The sequence below is a fragment of the Symphalangus syndactylus genome, chromosome 13 (assembly GCF_028878055.3).
Source record: "Symphalangus syndactylus isolate Jambi chromosome 13, NHGRI_mSymSyn1-v2.1_pri, whole genome shotgun sequence".
Lineage (NCBI taxonomy): Eukaryota > Metazoa > Chordata > Mammalia > Primates > Hylobatidae > Symphalangus > Symphalangus syndactylus.
Window position 1 is genome coordinate 96,151,694 of NC_072435.2, and position 23,123 is coordinate 96,174,816.

The following is a 23,123-nucleotide window of genomic DNA, read 5'->3' on the forward strand; positions in this document are numbered from 1 at the left end:
GCCAGCTGCTCTTGACTCCCTGCATACATTATTTTACTCAATCAGAACTCTATGAGCAAGTTACTGTTATTTCTCCATTTTACAGATGAGAAAACTTACGCTTTGCCACCCAGCTAGAAATTAATTACCCAAGATTTCATTCTAGGTCTGTTTGACACTAAAGCCCATACTCTTAAACACTATGCCATGGCTTCTCAAACTCCAGCAATGTGGATGCCTATACAAAGCATTAATGATGAACCTCTAAAATGGATTTAAATTGTTTTTATTATGAGGTTACCTAAGTATGTTCAAACATAGAACTATATATAGACACCTTGTATTCCAAATAGCCATTAAAATTGATTTTGCAGATCAGATTTAAAATTCTGTAACCCAAATAAAAACACAAATGTACCACACTAATTTAACATGATGTATGTTGTTATTTTGCTGAAATGCAGTCACTGCTTGTAATGCAATGGGGTACTGGCTGCAGTGATGTTGGTTCTCTGAGCGCAGTACAGTTTTACTGCTAGGTACTTCATGATGACTCTGCATTGCTGCCACCTTTCTGAGTTCAACCCCCTGTGAAATCAATGTTAATGCTCACTGATGTGAGGTTATTGGATCTTCATTTGCCATGAATGTATCTCGGCATATCCATCTCTCCCCTTTTCTCATTCATTGTACCAGTTGGTGCCAAACCTGATGGAAACACAAAAGTAAACCCAGGCATTAAAATTAAATGGCAGGACTTGGTCCAGAATATGCTTGTATTAATTTTTAAATGATTAACTTTTAAATGAGAAACAAAGTTTAAAAATTCTCGTGGAGAGGTCGCAGACCCTGGTTTGAAAACACTGAGTAACCTAAAATGCCATTCCCAGAGACATTAGTGAGACATTAAACATTAGCTAAGTAGTAGGAGGTCATTTAGGGTTCAGAGTAGGGGGATGACAAGACAAACGTATGGAAGAGAGAAAATTATTCTGGTGGTGAACAGGATGGAGTTCATATGGGAGAATCTGTTGTTGTAACAGAGTTAGTGGCTGTGACTGTGGTCTTGACATGAGACAGAAATCAACTAGAGAGGTGGGATGAAGAGGCAGGTCTGGGGGGAGAGGGATGGAATTGCTGGCAGGACTAGTCATTGGCTGGATATGGGGATAGTAAGTGTTCCCTGAGATTTTGCATCCGGGTGACAGAGTCTGAGCTGTTCCCAGGAACATGGAAGTCAGGAAGAGGATGTGATGGTGATAGGTTAGACGTGTTGATTTGATATGCCCGTGAGACTTCTAACCTTAGAATGCCTCACGGAAAGTTAGAAATATGGAGAACATGTTCAGGAGATGAAGATATTGGCACTATCTGCACAGAGAATTCAGTCAAATCTTTGGAAGAAGATGAGATAATAAGAGTGAGAATTAGTACGTTGTGTGTGTGTGTGGAGGACCAAGGACCAATCTTTGGGGGAAGCATGGTGAGGGTAGAAATAATGACAGAGAGAGGAGAACCAAGCAAGCACCTTTCTTGGAAAGCCAGAGAATTTCTAGAAGGACAGACTGAGGAGGTTGAAAATTAAAGTCTGCCTTGGTGACATCCTGAGAGCCATGTGAGTGGGTGGTGGGATGGGAGCCACGTTGCAGAGCTCTGAATAGGGAGGGGAGGGCTATGAGTACAGACTTCTCTTTTAAGGTGCTTTTTTCAATGAAAATGGAGGGGTAGTGTGAGGATGATACAGTAGCTAACAAACACTTTCGGGGAGCTTTCTTTTCCCCAAGCACTGTCTTCTAACTACTTTTTCTGTATTTACTCATTTAATCCTCAGAAAGATCCTGAGGTAAACAGTGTTATTTTCCCCCATTTTATAAATGAGGAGATGGAGTTCCTGAGAGGGTAAAGAGTTGCCTAAGGACATATGAGAGTAAGAGCTATGATTTGAGCCCAGGTCATCGGGCTCCTATTGGATGACACTCTTGTTACCTAACATCTTGCAGACTTGGGCCAAGTGGCCTTCCCTGGTCCACTCAGCTTTAGTTACCATGTCTGGGTGTTGGGTTGAAATGTATCCCCTGAAAAGGTACTTTGAAGTTCGAATCCCCAGTACCTGTGATTGTGACCGTATTTGGAAATAGGGTCTTTGCAGGTGTAATTAAGTTAAGATGAGGTCATCTGGACTAGGGTGGGCCCTACTCCAATGTGACTAGTGTCCTTATAAGAAGGGAAGAGACACAGAGACCATACAGGGAGAGCTGTGTGATGGCAGAGGCAGAGATATGAGTGATGCATCTCCAAGCCAAGGAATACCCTGGGATTTCTGGCAACACCAGAAGCCAGGAGAGAGGCATGGAACAGATTCCCTTCTAGAGACTTCAGAGATAGCACAACCCTGCTGACACCTTATTTTGGACTTGTAGCCCCCAGAACCATGAGAGAATAAATGTCTGTTGTTTTAAGCCACCCAGTTTGTGGTACTTTATCACAGCAGCTGTAGAAAACTAACCTCTGAAGAGGAGGTAGGTATGACAGATGCTTAATCTTCCCAGAAGGTGCCGGCGTAACCAGAAGGCTCTTGAATACTGCTTCAGTTCCCTGGCTCAAATTGGCCGAAACAATAAGAAATTTATTATTTCACATAACAGAGACACCAGAGGCAGGCCTGTCTTTAGGATGGGTTGATTAAGCTGCTCAGTGACATTGTGAAAGGCCTTCTCCCCTATGCCTTCCTCTCTCAATTTATCATCATGGTGGCAGCCACATGGCTGCAGGGTTTCAGGAATTGCATTCAGACATGACAGTGATCACAGGGAAAGAAGCTTTGGTGCCCTCCTCAGTCCATTGCTTGAGGAGCTGAGAAACTTTCCCCTGCAGCTCCTTGACAGACTCCTCCCATCTCACTGGGCAGGGCTGCGTCCCACGACCATCCTTGAGCCAATTATTGACAAGGGAGATGGCATTGTCTTTAGCCCTATCAGGCCCACCTGAGGCTTTGGACAAGAATGAGGATGGGAAGGAGCCTTGTGTCCTGGGTCACAAGGTTGTGTGGGGTGGGACAGATTCCCAAATGAAGTCGTGGCTCTGTTGGGAGGGAGGAGGGGAACGATTCTGCATAGGCAACGGGCAATATCCACTGCTCACAGTCTGTCCAGTGCAAAGCATTTTTGCAATATTTATAGTAAGAACAAAAATAATTTACAACCTTAGACTCAAAGTACTAGAGGGAGGACAGATCTATGGATCATCCAAGAGTTATTTTCTAAAATCTCCTTTGTTTTCTTTCGTTTCTTGTACTTCAGTCCTTCTCTTACAGAATAGTCAGCTCACACAGAAGTGTCACATTTGTGAGGGTGTTCCATTTAGGAAAATAGCATATGTGTGGATTTCCTAGTAATGTGGTTCCTAGATGAACCCATGTCTTGTCCAAAGTAGGAGTGTCAAAAAATCCAGGGAACAGAAGGACTCCTTCTACAACTATTCTATTTATCCATGAGATATGCAATTAGCTCCTTATTTTCTAGATAAATTCCCATTTTAGCCATGTATGAGAGATTTAAGAACCACATAGTTAACATTTTTTCTGAAGACAGCTTACAATTTGGGGTGTTCTTTCCATCTCTTTCTTCACAATTTTGGGTCCAGTGGGAATTGACACCCCTGTTCCTTCCTCCCTCCCCAAGAGGGGACATGATGGTGGGTGAGAAAGGATGGGCAGGCTATCAATGCTGCCAACGTGACATTCCTATTCTTTGCCACTTGAGTATCAACTGTTCTCCTGGATGGTTGTCTCTTCAAAATACTCTGGCTTCATTGTTGCTTTTAAATTGAGACTCATCTATTTATATTTCATCATAATTATACAGATCTTGTCATAGCTCATTTATATCAATAAGGTGGATTAAAATATTTGCTAATGAACTCCATTTTCAGAGTAAATGATGTAGAAATTTCCTAAACAAAAAAAAGACTTGTTAGCTGTGTGAACTATATTTTTTCAAAATTAAGTTTATGCTATAAATTAGCTATAATTTTATGAAAGAAATGCTAAAGCTTGAAATCTTAGAGAGTCCAGAGTTCCTTAGAGTCTTTTTATTTTTTTGGAAAAAGAACGTATATTTATTTATTAAGTGTTTATGATGAATCAGATACTATATATTTATATATTTAACCACATATATTTAAGGTGCACAACATAATGTCTTGGTATACATAGTGAAATGATTACTACAGTCAAGCAACTTGACATGACCATCATCTCACAGTTACCTTTTTAAACGTGTGTGTGGTAAGAGCACCTAAAATCTACTGTTAGCAAATTTCCAGTTCACACAATACGAAGTTATTAACTCTAGTTCTCATGCTGTATATTAAATCTCTAGACTTATTCATGTTACATAACTTAATTACAACTTGGTACTTTTTTACCTACATCTTCTGATCCTCCCTGCTCCTGGTAATCACTGGTCTACTCTTTGTTTATATATATCTAAATCTTTATATATATAATTTGTATATATATAAAGTTTATATATAAAAATCTTTATAATTTAATCTTTATAATATAATTTATATATATATATAAAAGTTTATATATGTAAAGATTTTATGTATAAGTGAGATCATAAAGTTATTTTCTGTTATTTCACTTAGCATAATATTCCCCAGGTTCATCCACATTCATGTTACCTTCCCCATGTCCCAGACTCTATACCTAGAAAGACTCTCTTCCCCAAACTTCTGAGGAGCACTTTCTGATCTACTTTAAAATGGTTTCTTTCCTCTTGCTTTGTACTGTAGTTAGTTGTAGTTTATGGGAAAGAACATAGATTTTGGAGTCAAATCTGTGCTGAAGTTCTGCCTCTGGAACTTGATGTAGGCCAGGTTGAGATCCAGTTTTCTCATCTGTAAAACGGAAATTATAATAGTCCCCTTGTACAATTGCTGTGAGGATTCTAGATCAGTTCTGCAGTTTCTAGCTTATAGTAGGCCTGAAGCAATTTTTAAAATTATGAACACAGGTCTTATCTCCTTTATTGATTGGACTCTGAGCTCCTTGAAGGCAGAGTGGGCACTTAGCATGTACTTAATAAACATAAGTTGATTAAGTGAACAAGAGCCATCAAGAGGGATGATGCCTGCCTGTTTATTATGAACATGCATTCTTAGCTCACGTGGCACTTGGTTTGACTAACAGCTAAGATTTTGGGGAAGTATGAAAATAAGCATGCTTTATGGCTTTGATTGCTGCCACTCACCTAATATGTTTATCTCACCAGGTTATGACGTTGCCGGGCCTGTGGCAATTGGGCTTACCCACTGGAAAAATCCATACGTACAAGGCAGACCAACCCTCCCATCAGATCTGCCTCTCTTCGTCTCCAAAGATGCAGGCATCCCTGTGTACCACCGATCCTTCACCCGCAAGACTGACCAGGCCACACCTTTGTCCTGTCCAGCCTCACTGTCCATCACTCCAGTGCCTTCTTATAGCAGTAGCAGCCAGGAAACCCTGAGTCAAGACACAACAGGTAAGTGTTGGCTTCCTGTTGGAGATTCAGGACTGGGTGTGTATAAGATTCCTTCATGCATTTGCCTGCTGAATAAATTGCATTTGTATTTCTGCTTGTGTGATGTGACAGACCCCAACAATACCTCTATGTTCATACTGGCTTTTCTTTTTAATGAGATGGGATCTCACTATGTTGTCCAGGCTGGTTTCGAACTCCTGGCCTCAAGCAATCCCTCCCACCTCAGCCTCCTGAGTAGCTGGGACAACAGGCATGCACACCACCATGCCCAGCTCTCACTGGCCTTTAACAGCTTTGCTATACCAGAAGGAAGGTTGGATGTGTATAGAAATATTTGACCTAAGTGCTACTTCTGTTTGGTAAAATGTTATCTAGAAATCAACTCTGAATCAGAATTCCAAGATATGTCATATGGCTTTAATTTATTGAATGCTCTATTTAGTGACAAGATATCTATCTTGGACTAAACTCGTGTATTCAAAAAAGTCATCAAAAAGTCATCTTTGAATACCGTAGTTAATACCAATTCATGTTGCTCCACCAAATTGATCTATTTCAGGGGTCTGCAAACTACTGCCAAATCTGGCTGGCTACTTGTTTTTGTACAGTCCGAGAACTAAGAATAGTTTTTACATTTTTAAGTGGTTGGAAAAAAAGTTTTTAAACAATATTTTGATACACATGAAAGTTATATAACATTCACATTTCAGTATTTATATGTAAGGCTTTCCTGGGACACAGCCACACTGATTCATTTCTGTATTGTCTATGGCTGTTTTCACCTAACAGTGGCAGAGTTGAGTAACTGTGATGGAGACTGTACGTCTTGCAGACGCTGAAATATTTATTATTTGGCTCTTTATAGAAAATGTTTGCTGACTGCTGATCTATGTGATCCTTGGAAGTCATGAGTTAAACAATCAGGGCAAGAAGAATGCTTACAACATCCTGCCTTAAAATTTATCACTTACATCACACTGGAAATAGCTGCAGATGCAAGGATGGTCAGTTAATTGTTTTTATTTCTAAATCTGAGTTGGAGGTTTAAATTATGCAAAATCTATCCTGCCATGTTTTCCTTCTATAGATACAGCACTTAGAGATAATGATTTAGTCAGCCAAATCCAATGTGTAATTCTGGTTCTGGAAATAAATCTTTGAATGTTGGGATACCACGACACTCAACAATTCATAGATGCTGCCACCTAGAGGTGAGATGCTGAGGTTGCAGAAGTTCCAGATTATCAAAACTAATCTTTAAAGCAGTAGATTGCAGACTTCACTAAATGTTAAGAATCAGCATTGCACTTGTTAAAAATGAAGATTCCTGGGTCTTACCCCAGGGGATGCTGTGTCGATGGCACAGGGTGAGCTTCAGCAATCTGCATGTGGCAGGCTTTTCCTTTCTGGGATTTTGATTCCTGCGGTTCACAAACATACTTGGAGGACCCCCTCCAAAGGCTCTTTAGTCAAATGGCTGAATTGAAATAGCAGGGATTGGTAATGAAGAACACTGGGGAACATTTGCATACCATCAGCTCTGCACTGGCAAAAGTAACCATCTTTCTGACTGTCCTTGTTGAAGGTCAGTTTGACAGCGGAAAAAAATCACTATCTGGGGCTTGAAAATGTTTCTGTATAGTAAGTTTAAAATTTTCTGGGTTTTGCTCTTATCATGAAGGAAAGCTGACTCTTCTTGCTTTAGTTTAATAAAATCAGAAGTTAATATATAAAGTACCTCCTTTGCCCAGGGTAGCTGAAAGGTTATGGCATTTTTTGGCAAAGAGGGGTGTGAAATGGCAGCTGCCAGATTAACATTTTATCATGGTTCCCTTAGTTGACTTTTTTTCTCCTCCATAGAGCCCTATACTCAGAGTCAATCTGATTTTTAGAAAAGGTTTCTATGTTTAACTTGGAGGTTTTCACGAACAAAAGCCTGTAATTCTCTTCATTCCTGGGAACTTTCCATTAGCAATAAAATCTTGATTTTTTCCGAGCAACTGCTTATTATTATTCTTACTATTTGTATCCTAACAAAGTAAGTCTGGACATCCAAATATATACGACACAAGCATGTGATAATCATTTTATCATAGAAAGTTATAGATGCTGGTATAGTTTCTGTAAGTCTCAACAATGATTATTTGTGGGCCAATTATTACATTTATTTGATTTCTGAAAACAAATTGTTGATTTTAATATGTATTTTTGTGTGAAAGCTTATAGTTTCCTTTTTGTGTTTTAAAGAATAAAGTTAATTTTATTTTGTTTTAAAAATACAGTTTTATTACTCATTTATACTTAATTTTTTGCTTCTGTTGCTAGTTAGAAGAAAACTCTGAGGTGAGATAAGTCAGTTCAACTATACTAGGATACCCTACAAATTCCAGACTTTGCCAGATATCCCTTCACAATTCTAAGCTATCTCTCTTCTCTATAAACTTTTGGACTGATATAGAGGAGCTGACAAGTTTTAGGCACAATATAACTGTACAATTATTTATGGATTGTGAGAATTTTCTTATGTTTAAGAATTTCCCAAACACATTTTAAAATCATTTTTCCATTTTATAAATCCCACCATTCTGCAATCCTAAAAAGAATGCTTAATAGAAGAACACTAACTAAATGACTAGAGCTTCTTGAGCTCTCATTTTATTTAGCTGTGTTAACTATTGTCACTGTCCTATTCCATCATCCTCTCCCTTCATTGTGTGACTGACTTCTACAGTAGATTCTCTTGTATTAGACTTTACTTAACCCTGCTTGTCACCTTACGTAGTGAACAACTTGTGAAACTGCATAGTGGTCCTGAATGTAGTTCTTCCTTATGACAGAAAAACTGTTTCCAGTGTCCGGCTTGGTCCATCCATCCATCCATCCATCCACCCACCCATTCATCCATCCAGTGTACACTAAGTTACCACTCCAGGTTATGTATTGTGATAAGTTCTTGGGAGAGAGAATTAAGTAAGGCATCACCCGTATCTCAGGAGCTCAGAGTCTAGTGGAGGAGGCAGACAAGTAAGGCAAGCATTCTGATTCAGTGTGCTGTTAAGATAGATGATTTCACAAGACGTGATCACACACATATGTTTTTGTTTTAAATTATTTAATTAATATATTATTAAAATGCTAATAGTATTAAAATATTTTTAAATATATAACTAAAATATTAGTACAAATACATTGAATGCAGAATATATTATTAAATTATTTATTCAATTAAAAGAAGATAAATTTGAGAGAACCATAGGAGGAAAGCTTGGAAATGACCTCTATCTCAGATACTTTTAGTAGGTTTGACACACAGTTTTTAAAAAAGTAAATGATGATAGTATTTAATTGATACTAAATTCATTACAAATAATTTATAAGCTTTGGTTTAAGAGAAAAATAATTACAAACTGTACACTTCAAAAAGTTGCTACTAGATACTGGACTTTGGGATATACTATAAGAATTCTGGTTAAATCAAGAAATATTTTGAGGACAAAAATAAGGCATGAAAGGTATTTTAAAAATTAAAATGGAAATAACTCCTTCCTGCTTAGTGAGTGTCATAGAAAATATTTCACTTTATTCCCTTCCAATTTTTATTTTAGGTTTGGGTCTACACGTGCAGGTTTGCTACATGGCCAAATTGCATTTCGCTTGGGTTTGTTATACAAATTATTTAATCACCCAGGTAGTGAGCATAGTACATCATAGGTAGTTTTTTAATCCTCACCCTCCTCCCAACCTCCACTCTCAAGTAGGCCTTGGTGTCTATTGTTCACTTCTGTGTGTCCATGTTAACACACAATTTTTGATAACCAAGATTTATAACTTCCATCACCACTACCACCTCCACCTCACAACTTCTCTTTCTAGTCATTCCTGTATCCCCAGCTGATCTTCAATCACTCCCTTCCTTTCTATCCAATCCCTAGCTGCATACTGATGCCCCCAAAGCCATATTTTCATGTCTGATTTCTCTGACAAGTTTTACATGTGTATTTATAAGTGCCTACTAGAACTTTCAACCTGGATATATCCCAGACTATCAAAACTTATATACCTCGAATGGAACTTCTTTCTGGTAGCTCTCAAAGTTGAATTTATTATTCTATTTAATGCTGGCATAGTCCCATTGTGTTAGTTTGGACTGCCATAGCAAATATACACCTGGGTGGCTTAAACAACAAATGTTTATTTCTCACAGAAAAGAAAAAAAAAGGCTAGGAAGTCCAAGATTAGGGCACTAACCAATTTGGCATCTGGTGAGGGCTGTCTTTGTGGTTTCTAGCTGGCTGGTCTTCTCACTGTACCTTCACAGAACAGAATAAGAGTGAGCTGGCCCTCTGGCTTCTTATAACCTAATCACCTCCCAAAGTCTCTACCTTCAAATGCCATCGTGCTGGAATTAGGATTCCAACATATGAATTTTGGAGAGACACAAACATTCAGTTAATTGCATCATCCACAGTCCTAATCCAGTTTTTTGGGTTAACCCCCTCATGCTTAACCTTCTGCTGGCCATCAGCCTCCACAGCCAGCTGGCTAACACATTAATTATGTCTATTTTAAAAATATTGCTACTTCAAAGCTTCCTCTCCATCCCTACTGACATTATTTCTGCTCAAGCTCTCACTATCTCTGTTTAGACTAGTGCTGCTAGCAGTCTTTTTATAAGTCTTCCTGCATCTGAATTCTTCCATGACCATAGTTTAGCTTTCCCAATTCATCTCTCTCCCTCCTTCTTTCCCTCACTCCCCCTCACTTTCTCTCTCTCCCTTCCTCTCTCTCCCCTTCTCTCTTTTCCTCTTTCTCTCTCCCTCCCTCTCCCACCTTTTCTTCCTCTTTTTCCACCTCCTCCTGCCCTCCACTTGAAAATCTCTGTTGCTTCTCCATTGACAATAGAATAAAGTCTAAACACTTCATACAGGGTACAGGTACATAAGGGCCTTCCTAACTAACTTTAACTGACTCTCCAGCATCTCTCACCACTCTGTACAGATGTGTCAGCACAGTACTTACACTTGATTCTTTACTGTTCCCTAAAAGCTCATGATTTTGCACATCTGTGCCATCTACTTTGACACCTTTCCTTACATTCTCCTCCTAGAATATTCTTATTCTTCAAACTCAGTTAAGAGTTTCCTCTGTGAATTCTTTCCCTTTTTGCCTCAGCATATTTTGTGATTCTTTCTGTTTCCACTGGCAATTCTTATGCACATATTGAATTTTACTCTTATTGTACTCCAATACAGTTTTTTCATATGGCTACCACAATAGATGTAAATAAAGTTCTTGAGTTAGGAATTAATGTTTTGATCATGTACTTGTTTGCTCAGTGCAGAGCTTGGCATGTAGGAAGTATGTTTTCTATGACCATTGAAACTGCATATTAGACATAATTGAAGAGAAAATTAGGCCTGGAAGAGAGAGCTGAAGAAATTACCCCATTATCCATACAGAGATATATGAGATACAAAAACAAGAAGGAGGAGGTTGAAATGTAGAAAGCAGAATGAAAAAGCTCAACATCCATTTAATAGAAATTCGGTTCTGCTTTAAGATAATAGAATGTATATATATGAGGAATATTTAAAAAGGTGATGGCTGGAAGTTTCCCCAGAATTGATGAGGAGACACAAATTCTTTGATGTAAGAAACATGATGAGTGCCAAGTAGAATAAAAATATATCCATATGTAAATATATGGCGAGTCAGCAAAAATCAGAAACATCTTAGAAATAACCTGAGAGAAAAGACACATTCCCTGCAAGTGAGAAACAAACTGTGGATAGACTTTCAAGTAGTAATGATAGAGGCTGGAAAACAGCAGCTCGATATCTTCAAAGTGCTGAAGGAAATGAAGGTCAATTCAGAATTCCAGATGCAGCTAAGTGATCACTGGAGACGGAGGTCAGCATAAGAAATTATTTGGAAAAAGACTGGGAAAAATGTATTTTATGCACACCTCCTGAAAGAATGACTAAACGACCTAGTTTAGAAAAGAAGGGTCTTGGCTGGGCATGGTGGCTCACACCTGTAATCCTAGCATTTTGGGAGGCTGAGGCAGGCAATTCACTTGAGGTTAGGAGTTCAAGACCAGCCTGGCCAACATGGCGAAACCCCCCTCTCTACTAAAATACAAAAATTAGCCAGGCGTGTTGTCATGCACCTGTAATCCTAGCTCTTTGGGAAGTTGAGGCATAAGAATTGCTTGAACCCGGCAGGCGGAGGCTGCAGTGAGCTGAGATGGTGCTGCTGCACTCCAGCCTGAGCAACAGAGTGAGACTCTGTCTTAAAAAAAAAAAAAAGAATGATGTTGAATCTAGAAGAAATGATGAAATAATAAGAAAAATATGTATATAAAAATTCAAAAGATCCCTCTTAGAAGAATGATTTTTCAAGCAGGGATGCTGTTGTTTCACAGGGGACATTTGGCAATGTCTGCAGATATTTTTGGTTGACACAACTTGGCAGGAGGTATCACAGGCATCTAGTGGGTGGACACCAGGGATACTGCTAAACATCCTACATGCACAAGACGTGGTCCCTAACTCATTGTCCCATGTTCATTGTCAATTCTTAACTCTCCTTCCTTCCTGGGAGTTTCTTGTCCTGTGTGTAGTACCTTGCCCTTGCAATGGGTCCCCTCCTTTAGGGCATTCCCAGGGCTCTCATTTCTCTCCTAGGGCTGTTCTTGATGAAGTATGATTAGCACCTTTGATTGCCCCTTTCTCAGGTTTCTGTGTTCTTTAACTCTCCCTAAATTGTATCTCATGCTGCACCTAGGCCTTTCTTTTTTGCTAATACCAGTTTCTCAACCTTGGTGCTGTGGACATTTTGGGCTGAATAATTCTTAGCTGTGGGGGTTGTTTTGTGCATTGTAGGATGTTTAGCAGCATCCCTGGCCTGCACCCAACAGATGTCAGTTGTGACAGCTGAAAAAAGTTTTCAGACATTGCCAAATGTATGCTTGCAGGCGAAATCACCCCCAGTTGAGAACCACTGACTTACACCAAAGTCTAATCCTGTTCTCTGAAGCTCTGCTTAGTGGCAGAAGTCTGGTACCCTAATCATTGATAATGGGTTCGTGGGTTTTAATGCATTTGATCCTATCTTAGCAAGGGCCTTTTGCCAACCATACTCTAATCAAAAACATGGGGGGAATTTTTTTCCAAAGAGGAAGATTTTTTCCCCCTCGAGACTATAGGTAACACCTTTGACACTTGCCCTGCCTGCTTCCCTACACCCCACCTCTCTGTGAAATTATGTCATGAGTCAAACCTCCTCCGTATGTGTTCAAGACCATTGGTAATCTCCCTGCATTTCCATAAGCAGGAGTCATTGAGAACTCTTCCCTTTGCCTTGTGCCCTCCTTCCCCGGCCTCACCATCTTCCCTTTAGTGGTCTTCTGGTGGGACTGTGTTTTTAAAAAAGAACACTAGGCCGGGTGCGGTGGCTCACGCCTGTAATCCCAGCACTTTGGGAGGCCAAGGTGGGTGGATCACAAGGTCAGGAGTTCGAGATCAGCTTGGCCAAGATGGTGAAACCCTGTCTCTACTAAAAATACAAAAATTAGCTGGGTGTGATGGCATGTGCCTGTAGTCCCAGCTACCTGGGAGGCTGAGGCAGGAGAATCACTTGAACCGGGGAGGTGAAGGTTGCAGTGATTTGAGATTGCGCCATTGCACTCCAGCCTGGGTGACAAGAACATAACTCTGTCTTAAAAACAAACAAACAAACAACACTAATGAATTCCAAACATTCCTTATGGACTTTACAAATATGTTCCTCATCAGGAAAGGAGTTGAGAAATGACTATCTTCTGTTCCAGATCACTTCCCAGGAGTCTAGCTTTTACCTGTGCACCTAAGGTCTGAGCAGAGCATGGTGTCTTGTCTTGAGGGGAAAGGTGTTCACTCACCTTTCCTGGTGACCTTACGGAGCTTACTGGTACTCCATATATGCAAGCTCTGAAAACTTAGGTGCCCAATGTTATGTTGCTATGAATTTGCCTGGGGTATAGAATACCTTAGAAGAGGTGCCCATTTGATAGCATGAATTCAATATCTTACAACAAATTGTGACCAGATACTTTCAGAACTGATGCCAAAGGAAACAGAGGTTTGATTTCAGAGATAGAGTGCCGTAAACAGTGACCCTGCAACCTGAACGAGTAATATGACCACGAGATGCAGAGTAACTGGACCTCACCAGGAGATTCATGTGCTCCCTTATGGAGAAGTCCACAGATACTCCTTGACCTGTCCCTGCTTGCACACCATGTGCCCAGCCAGCCTGAGCGTTCCTGCTAGAGTGTTAGTTCAGCTAAATCCATGGCACAGAGTAATGGAAGACCAGCTACCCTCTACAAAAACCAGGGCAATATAAATTAGAAAGTCTCTGAACCATTATATTTAAAGTGGGTTTCTTCTAGAGAACATAGAGTTGGGTCCAGTGTTTTTATCCATTCTGACAATTTCTTTTAATTGATGTCATTAGACCATTCACAAGTAAAGTGATGATTGGCATAGTTGAATTAGTATCTGCCGTGTTTGTAACCATTTTCCATTATTGCATTTGTTCACCATTTCTTTTTTTTCCTACTTTTTCTCTTGCCTTTTCTGATTTTAATTGAGCATTGTATATGATTTTTAAAAAATGGAATGTCATCTTCCTACTTCCCTCTCTGCTTTTAAAAATTTCCCTTTTGTCAAAATAGCCCTGAAGGGGTATTTAGATTTTAATCATATGTTATGGAATAAATTTTCTGGTTTGGTTTATATGGAGTGTGGATATGAGGGTTAACTTAAGTTAGGATATCGTAACAAGTAGGGCATTTTTATGCTTTTTGGAAGGTGATTTGTGGTTTCCTAAGATGCTGGCTGGGTAGAAGATGTTGCAGTGGAAGGGAAGGCAAATTTGAGTTGAGGCTATTCAGGTGAGGGACCAGCATTCCAAGCAGCAGGACAGCGTGCAAAGGCTGATTCCAGAGGAGCTGGGGGTAAATGTCTCCTTCACATTGAGGTTGAGTGCTGAATGTGTTATCAATAGAGGTATTGCCGCACAGGGTGGCTGGGTTCTCTGGGGCTGTTACTCTGGTCTTCCATGGTGCATTCCATGTGTTAACAGACATTTGTGAGCAAGCTCAGAATTTTAACCTCCATGTATACTACTTCTCTGTGAAAAACTAAGTTGGGAACTGCCTGGACTTTAGAACTAAGAGGATCATTGGAAACATTCATTTTGACAAGAGCATTGGCTAAGAGAAATACATTGCTGAACTTTCTTCAAATTTCCTGTTTTCCTAAACTTGCCTATATTGTTCTTTTTCAGAATTCAAGAATGTTTCTTGTTGTTTAATTACTGATTCCAGCGGAGTCCTGTTAATTCTTTCTCCATGTGTGCTGGTTATTTAGTTTTAGAAGATTAAAAACACCAATGAATCAGGGAATGATTGGTGACAAAGAAATGATGAAGACAAAGTCAATTTAATGATGTAGCTATGAAGTTACTTGGGGATTTCTAATATAAGAGACTGAAGAACTTGAATTAAAGCTGTGTTGAATCTTATTTGCAAATAATTATATATTTTAAAATCAGATGGATTTAAGATGCTCCAATAAAGTCATCCATTCTTCTTGTGATCTAAACTCTTGCTACTCAAAGTGTGGTCCACAAGAGCTAAGAGAGCCTGAGTTCGGATTTAACAATATCAACCAAAAGGGATAATGCGAGGGACATTTTAGAGATAGCTTCAATAGTACTTTGTAATTAATGGGATGTGATATATGACTGAATGGATATCCCGTATATTTTCAATAAGGTTCAAATATGATACTGAAGCTTCATAGTTTAGGCCAGTGATTCTCAAACTTTAATGTCAATATAAGCCCAATGAGCTTCTTGTTAAACTGCAGATCCTCATCCAGTAGGTCTGGGCAAGGGGTGCTGAGATTCTGCATTTCTTTTTTTTCTTTTTTCTTTTTTTTTGAGACAGTCTCACCCCACCACCCAGGCTGTAGTGCAGTGGCATGATCTCGGCTCACTGCAACTTCTGCCTCCTGGATTCAAGCACTTCTTGTGCCTCAGCATCCCAAGTAGCTGGAATAACAGGCATGCACCACCACACCTGGCTAATTTTTTTTTTTTATATATATTTTTAGTAGAGACAGGGTTTCATCATGTTGGCCAGGCTGGTCTCGAACTCCTGACCTCAAGTTATCCACCTGCCTCGGCTTCTCAAAGTGCTAGGATTACATGCGTGAGCCACCACACCTGGCCTAGATTCTGCATTTCTAACAAGCTTCCAAGTGATGCCCATGCTGTCAGTCATGGAGCTCGGGATTTAGTACAAGACACAGGTAACAAAAAATATTATACCAAATAATTTGTGGTCACTAACAGGCAGATGCTTTGAAGGATAGGAATAATCCTCTTCTTAAAGATCCTTGGCAATACTGTTTTTATCAAAACACGCCTCTGAGTTCCCAAAACAGCACTCTATAAAGAACATTTTCTTTACCACCAGTTGTAAGTGGGAAGTCTGCTTATGTCCTGTTACAGGAATATTATTTGTCTGTGATATATGTGTCCTAACGTTTCCATAGACATTGTTTTGATATTAAAAACCAAATGAAAATCCTAGCAACCATGGTACTGACTCAAGAGGGAGCTTAGCTGTCTTAGTTCTGGTTCTCTGGGAAATAGATTTTGAGCCAGAGATGTGCATGCAAGAAGTTTCCTAGGTAGAGCAGTTGGGATCATTGTGTATGGTGGGTGTGTGTGGTGAATGGAGGGAAGGAAGCATAACCAGGCAGAGGGAAGATATGAGCTGTGATGATGCACAAACACAGCCTCAGCCCTCACACAGGGATACTTGGAGCTGGGACAGTCCTTCAACATTGTCCCACAACAAAGCTATTGTACCCTGCCATCATTGCCTGGATGCAAGCTGCCATGAGGAATGAATGTGACCCTGGGGAATTCTCTTTGCCGGCAGTTTCTCAAGAAGGATTCAGCTGAAAGCCATCAGCAGCTGGGGGTGTACCATGGGGCCCACAGCATCCATGACATCAGCTGTTGAAAGTGAAGCGATTAGAAAGATCTACACGGGAAAGCAAGTGGGAGAGCATGGTGGAATTCTCAATTTGACTGCAAGCATGGAAAATCTCCGCCGACCTTTACTGAGAGAGGGAGATGACTGGCAACATGTATGTTGTCAAGGTGCTGAGCCGAAGTAGGCCAGGGTTTTGGAGTGCTGGCTAATTAGAGTTCATCTATTGGCTTTGTAGACACCAGCAGACTTGTAGACCATTCTGCTAGCCAAGGGCAAGTAGCGGATCAGGGCTCTGAGGCCTAGGGAGAAAAAGGCCCAGAATCTGAGCAGGTTTTCCAGCCCCCAGGAACTGCTGAGTACCTGGATTCTGGTTCAGTTTGTAGTTCTGTCCAGCAAAGAGGCACCTAACAGATTGGGAAACACCCTCTGGTCACTATTCCTTCTGGTTATATGGGTATATGTTTTGGAAACTATGCAGTTTTTGTCTTTTTCAGGCAAATAAGGATACAACTGATTTGTGGTTGTAATTGGAGAATGGAAGAGTTGGCTCACTTTCCTTGTCTCAGGTCGTGTAACTCATATTCATTTATTCAGCAGCTATTTATTGAGTGCCTACTTTGTGCCTAGTACTACGTTAGGTGCTGGGTGTACTGGAGTGACCCAAGCAGACAAGGCCCCTTTCTTATGGAATGACAGTGGGATAGGCTAGTAGAAGAGAGAGATATGAAATAATCACCCAAATAAGGAAATTTCATTAGCTCAGTGTAGGCAAAGGACACTATTGGGGGTGTATAAAGAGGGCATTTAATTTTGATTTTGAAGACGGGGAAAGACTGAGGATGTGGTAGTAATTTGAGAGAGATCTCAAGGATGTGTTGGAACTGGCGAAGATGTACTTGAAATGTGGAATAGGAGACAAAGACCTGGGTTGTCTTCCCAGCTTTGTGACTTATCATGATACCTTCACATTAAAGACTTAATTTCTTTGAGCCTCAATTTCTTCATCTGTAAAATGGTGCGGTTATAAGACTCAAATTAGATAAAATAGGCAAAAGTATTTTTCAAATCCTAAAATGTTAGCAAAAGCTACTTTTCCTATTAATTATTCTAGCCCATGGATTCCTTCTCTCCCTTCTCTTAACTGTCTCCTCACATTTCCTGTGCTGGGCTTCGATGCTGAGGTTTAGTTAGTAGTAAAATGCTATCTAGTTACCTTCTTTTAGCTTGTGGCTTTCAACATTTTTGAACAATACCTAAAGTAAGAAATATTTATGTATTGTGACCTACTACTACTACTTCTCCTTCCTTTCCTTCCTCCCTCTCCCTCTTACACACACACAAACCTGAAAAAAAATTAAGGAAATAATTCTTATTATTTGTTACATACTCTGATATTTTTCATTGCATTCCATTCTGTTCCCCAAAAAGTACAAATCAAGATCCATTAAATGGATGTCACTGCTTACGAATGAATTGCAACTCGTAATTTGAACAAGATTGATTTGGATAATATAATACCTGAAATCCTTTGGAAACCTTATAGGGGTCACGCAATTTTTTTAATATGTGTGTGTGTGTGAGGTCTGTTGTACAAGGAAATTATTTCTCTTTGAGACTGATTATTAATGTTCATTTCAAAACATCTATGGTGCCTATGGCAATGAGACTATCTCCCAGAGTTGGTAAAGATGTGATCCCTCAAAAGGGCTCTGTATTCCCTGCAGTTCTGACATCTCTGAGTCAGTGAAGAACTGTGGCAAAAGATCTATATCCATTAACCATTACTATGATAATACTGCATACCAAACAACCCCAAAACCTCAGTGTCATACAGGATTAAGCATTTACTCATTTATCTAGAATCAGCTGGGGCTTGGCCAGAGCTCTGCTGGTCTTGGCTGGGCTCACTCAGTATCTTGGAGTTGGCTGGCTCTTGTCTAATCTAGGTTGTCCTCAATGGGAGCAATTGGGATGACTCAGCTGTGCTCCATAAGTCTCTCCTCTTCCTGTAGGCACAGGAATGTGCTTCCTGGCACATTCTCATGACAGTGGTGGAGGTGCCAGAGAAGGGGCCAGTCCAATCATGCAAGCACTCCAAGCTTCTGATGGCAGTGTATTTGCTAATAGTTCATCAGCCAAAGCCATGCCACATGGTTGAGCCCAAAATTAAAGATGGGGCAGAATGTCTTATTCTCAGTGGAGCAACACTGCTAAGCCACATGATGAAAGGCTGTGGAATTAGGGAACTGTGAATAGTTGGGGCCAAAGACACAATCTATCACAGCCTCTCTATCTCACGTACATGATCTCTCTCACCCCAAAGAGGCCATTTTTTTTTTTTTCAAGTGGGCTCAGATCTGAGTCCTTTGGGCTGGGCCAGGAATATTTATCTGAAAGAGACATCATGCTGTCCTCCTCATACCCTGGGTAGACTGTCCTCCTTTTACCTATTCCAACCTGAAGTTGCCTATAAAGTCCCTCTCTTCCTCAGTGTACATCACTTTAGGAAGGCAGACACTTGCAGGCAGCCTGCTCTGCCAACATCTGAGATGTGCCTGGGCCTACCTGCACCCTAGCTACAGGCAAAATTTATATTAAGCCATAACCCACACTGTGTTTTTTACTCCCATTTTTCAGTTCTTTCTAGGAAAAGATTTATAGCATTGTACTATAGTAGTTTTAGTTGATTCATGAAATTAGATATGTAAATGAGAGATTTTAATGCGTAAAGCCATCAATCATACAGTACATGTCAAAAATGGCCTTTTGTTCCAACTTTTCCCCTAATATTTAGCTCTGAATTTGTGGTTGTCTATTGGACATGTTCCCAAGTGTTCCCACAAACACCTGTCCAAACCACTTCTGTGTTCCCTGTTTCAACAAGCTGCATCATCATCCATCCTGCTTCTGAAACATAGAGCAAAGAGTCATCTTTAACCAACCACTCATTTGCAGTCATCATCCCTCAGTTCTTCTGCTCTTGTGAATAATGGCTGGCACCATTATTCAACCAGACACTGAAATTGTTCTTTGTTCATTTACTGGGCCAGGTTCTATGCTAAGAACTGGGGATGTGAGGGTGACTAAGACATGACTCTCTCTTTTAGAAGCTCAGTATCTAGCAAAGGAGGTGAACTGTGAACACACAACTCACAATATAATGTGCACCTATGAACACAGTGTTCTCTTCCACCCTTCCCACATCTAATTGCTCATCAATTCTTGCTCATTCTGCCTCACAAATGTCCCTCAAGTTTATGCTCTTTTCTTTAGTCCTGTGGTCATTGCCATGGATCAAGTCTTTCTACTTTCTTGCCTGGGCAGGGGCAGTAGTTTCCTGGCTGGCCTTCCTAGCTTCACTCTTCCCAGTCTATTCCAACCCCCCCGCCACCCACCACGTGTTGTCATTGCCTAAAACACTGATCTGAATCTGTGATTCCTTGGCTTATAAACCATCATGGACTTGATGGTCCTCAGCAAGTTAAACATAGAATTACCATATGACCCAACTATTCCACTCTGGGTATATATCCTAAAGAATTGAAAACAGGTATTCAAACAAACATTTGTAACAAATGTTCATAGCAGCACTAGTCACAACAGCCAAAAGGTAAAAACAGCCCAAATGTCCATCCATGGATGAATGGATAAACAAAATGTGGTATAATATATTAATACAATGGAATATTATTCAGCTATAGAAGGAATTAAGTACTGATACATGCTACAACTTGGATGAACCTTGAAAAGATTGTGCTAAGTGAAATAAGCCAGGCACAAAATACCACATCTTGTATTATTCCATTTATATGAAATAGAGTAGTCAAATCCATAGAGACAGAAAGCAGATTAGTGGTTTCCAGGGGAGGGGAGAATGAGGAATGACTGCTTAATGTGTACAGGGTTTCCTTTTGAAAATGTTTTGGAACTGGGTAGTGATGATAGTTACACATTATGCATGTACTGAATGTCACTAATGGTAAATTTGATGTTATGTGCACTTTATCACAATAAAATAAATGTATGTCCTTCTATACCCGCAAAACCCATCAATGATCTTTGACAACCTGTAGTTTGAGTCCAGATTTCATAGTGTGGGGTTCATGCTCCTCATGGTCTAACCTGGCCTATCTTTTTAGCTCTGTTGCTCTCAAGCATCCTGCATTCCAGCTCTTCTTGGTGTACTGTTAACATTTTTGCTTATGCTGATCCCTCACCTGGAGTGCCTTGTTTCCCTTCTCTCTTGCTTGGTGAAATCCAAAGTCTGGTTCAGATGCCAATTCCTCCTCAAGGGCTTCCTCATACCCCATGCTTCTTCCTGTATGATCCCATAGCACCTTATTCAGATGATTAGCCACCATGAATCATAGTTGAGTGTGTATCTCTGCCTTGCCAGATGGTGAGCACCATGCAGGGAAAATGTCTGATTTGAATTTGGATCCCTCTAGCCTTGTGTATGATGCATAATAGTTTATCAATATTTATTGAATTAAATGACTTGATTATTTAAGTCTAGGTTCTATCCTGAAGCTAATGCTGTGTCCCTAATCCTTAATTTAAAACGCTGTAATGATCACTATGCCTGTACTTCGATTACAATCATTTTTTATTATCTTCATCTAATTACCATTAATTGTCTTAGCTAATAACAAATTTCTTCCTAGTTTGCTTGCACCTGCTTAACCCAAATATTTGTTTTCTTGGCAGTTTGAGCACTCACTTAGCTTTCACCTGTTTTCAAGTTTGCTAACAGTGCAACTAATGTTCTCTCCTCTCCCTTTCCTGTGCAAAGTCCCTTGAAACCTTAACATTTAACCAGTTTCTCTGTGCTAGGGGGAATGTGACAGAGGACGAGTCTTCTACTGTTTTATTAGAGGATCTTTGGGTCTTAGGATGACATAGTTTGCAAAGAGATTCTGAATAGTTATCACTAGGAGAAATAAAGTAGTTTTCCTTCTTTAATCTCAAGTCAGGGAGTCTTCACGTGTCATTATTTTAATTGCCTTTATTATTTTTTCAAGTGTCAGATACATTTTTCTTATTAATTAAAATGCAATTACAAAATTTTAAAAGTTATATTGAAGTTCTTTTAAATGCTTTATATTATCCATCTATACTGCTGGTGTCAAATTTCAACATAGTAAGGCTGTTAAAATGTTTTTTGAAGCTTTAAAAGGGCCAATATTTCAATATTGTGTGTCCTGAAATGGCACTTTACTTTGGAGCCTTCCTACGTAATAAGCAGATTAGTGAAGATTCAGGAAGAAATTGAAGGTACCATTTTAAATATATGTATAGAACATTATTTTTATTTTTGAGGTGTAGTCTTGCTCTGTTGCCCAGGCTGGAGTGCAGCGGTATGATCTCAGCTCACTGCAACCTCTGCTTCCCAGATTCAAGTGATTCTCCTGCCTCAGCCTCCTGAGTAGCTGAGACTACAGGTGCCCACCACCACGTCTGGCTAATTTTTGTATTTTTAATAGAGATGGGGTTTGTCTATGTTGGCCAGGCTGGCCTCGAACTCCTGACCTTGTGATTCACCTACCTTGGCCTCCCAAAGTGCTGGGATTATAGGCGTGAGCCACTGCACCAGCCCGGAACATTATTTTATAATGCAATTGAATGATGGAACAAGTATTGACCAGAAAGTCAAAGGCTTAACATAACACGGAGCAGGAAGACAAGAAATTAATGACTCTTTTCTTTCCACCCCACCCAACATTTGAGCTTTTTTTTGTTCTTTCTAAATGTGCTTCACATCTTGAGAGACAAATTGCTGAATAAGTTCAGTTGTACTATTTAATGAGAAATGCTTTTATCCTTTGGCTAAAATTCAGAATAGTAAGCTAGAAAAATCTGAGTTTTCAACTTGTTTTTTTTTTGAGACGGAGTCTCGCTGTGTTGCCCAAGCTGGAGTGCGGTGACGCGATCTCAGCTCACTGCAAGCTCCGCCTCCTGGAGTTCACGCCATTCTCCTGCCTCAGCCTCCCGAGTAGCTGGGACTACAGGCGCCTGCCATCGCGCCCAGCTAATTTTTTGTATTTTTAGTAGAGACGGGGTTTCACCTTGTTAGCCAGGATGGTCTTGATCTCCTGACCTCGTGATCCACCCACCTCGGCCTCCCAAAGTGCTGGCTGGGATTACAGGCGTGAGCCGCCGCGCCCGGCCTCAACTTGTTTTTTTCACTTGTTTTCTCTGACTCTTTCGTGGATATTTCAACTCTTGGGAGATCTCCTTGAAGCTCTTCAGACATGGGTTCTGTCCCACTTCTCTGTTCTACTTCTTCTTTTCCTTGCCTAATCCTTCTTCATGTCACTTAAATGTCAGTGTGTCTCAAATGCTTGTCCTGGCTCTCCTCTCTTGCTGTGTCTGCTTTTCCTGGTCTTGTCCACTACCCCTATTTCACCTGCAATCTGTATTCTGTACTTTTGTCTCAGACCTCGAACCTGAACTTCTCTGACTTCCTTCTAGACATTTCCATCTGGGATGTCCTACAGGCACTCTGACTCAGATTAGCCAAAAATCGTCCTGTTGCCTCAGTTTTTTTTTTTCATCTGTCC

The 23,123-nt window shown here is 40.1% G+C and overlaps 1 protein-coding gene across 2 annotated transcripts in view; it reads left to right on the forward strand.

Annotated features, from left to right (window-relative positions):
- The first annotated feature begins 5,459 nt into the window (after window positions 1–5,459).
- ANO4 (anoctamin 4) overlaps window positions 5,460–23,123 on the forward strand; it is a 394,030-nt gene continuing 376,366 nt past the window's right edge. Inside the window, exon 1 of one of the 2 annotated variants that reach the window (XM_055236694.2) lies at window positions 5,460–5,507. The gene's annotated coding sequence lies outside the window, so the exon portion shown is untranslated. The remainder of the gene's footprint in view (window positions 5,508–23,123) is intronic. The other variant, XM_055236693.2, reaches the window with a different exon arrangement.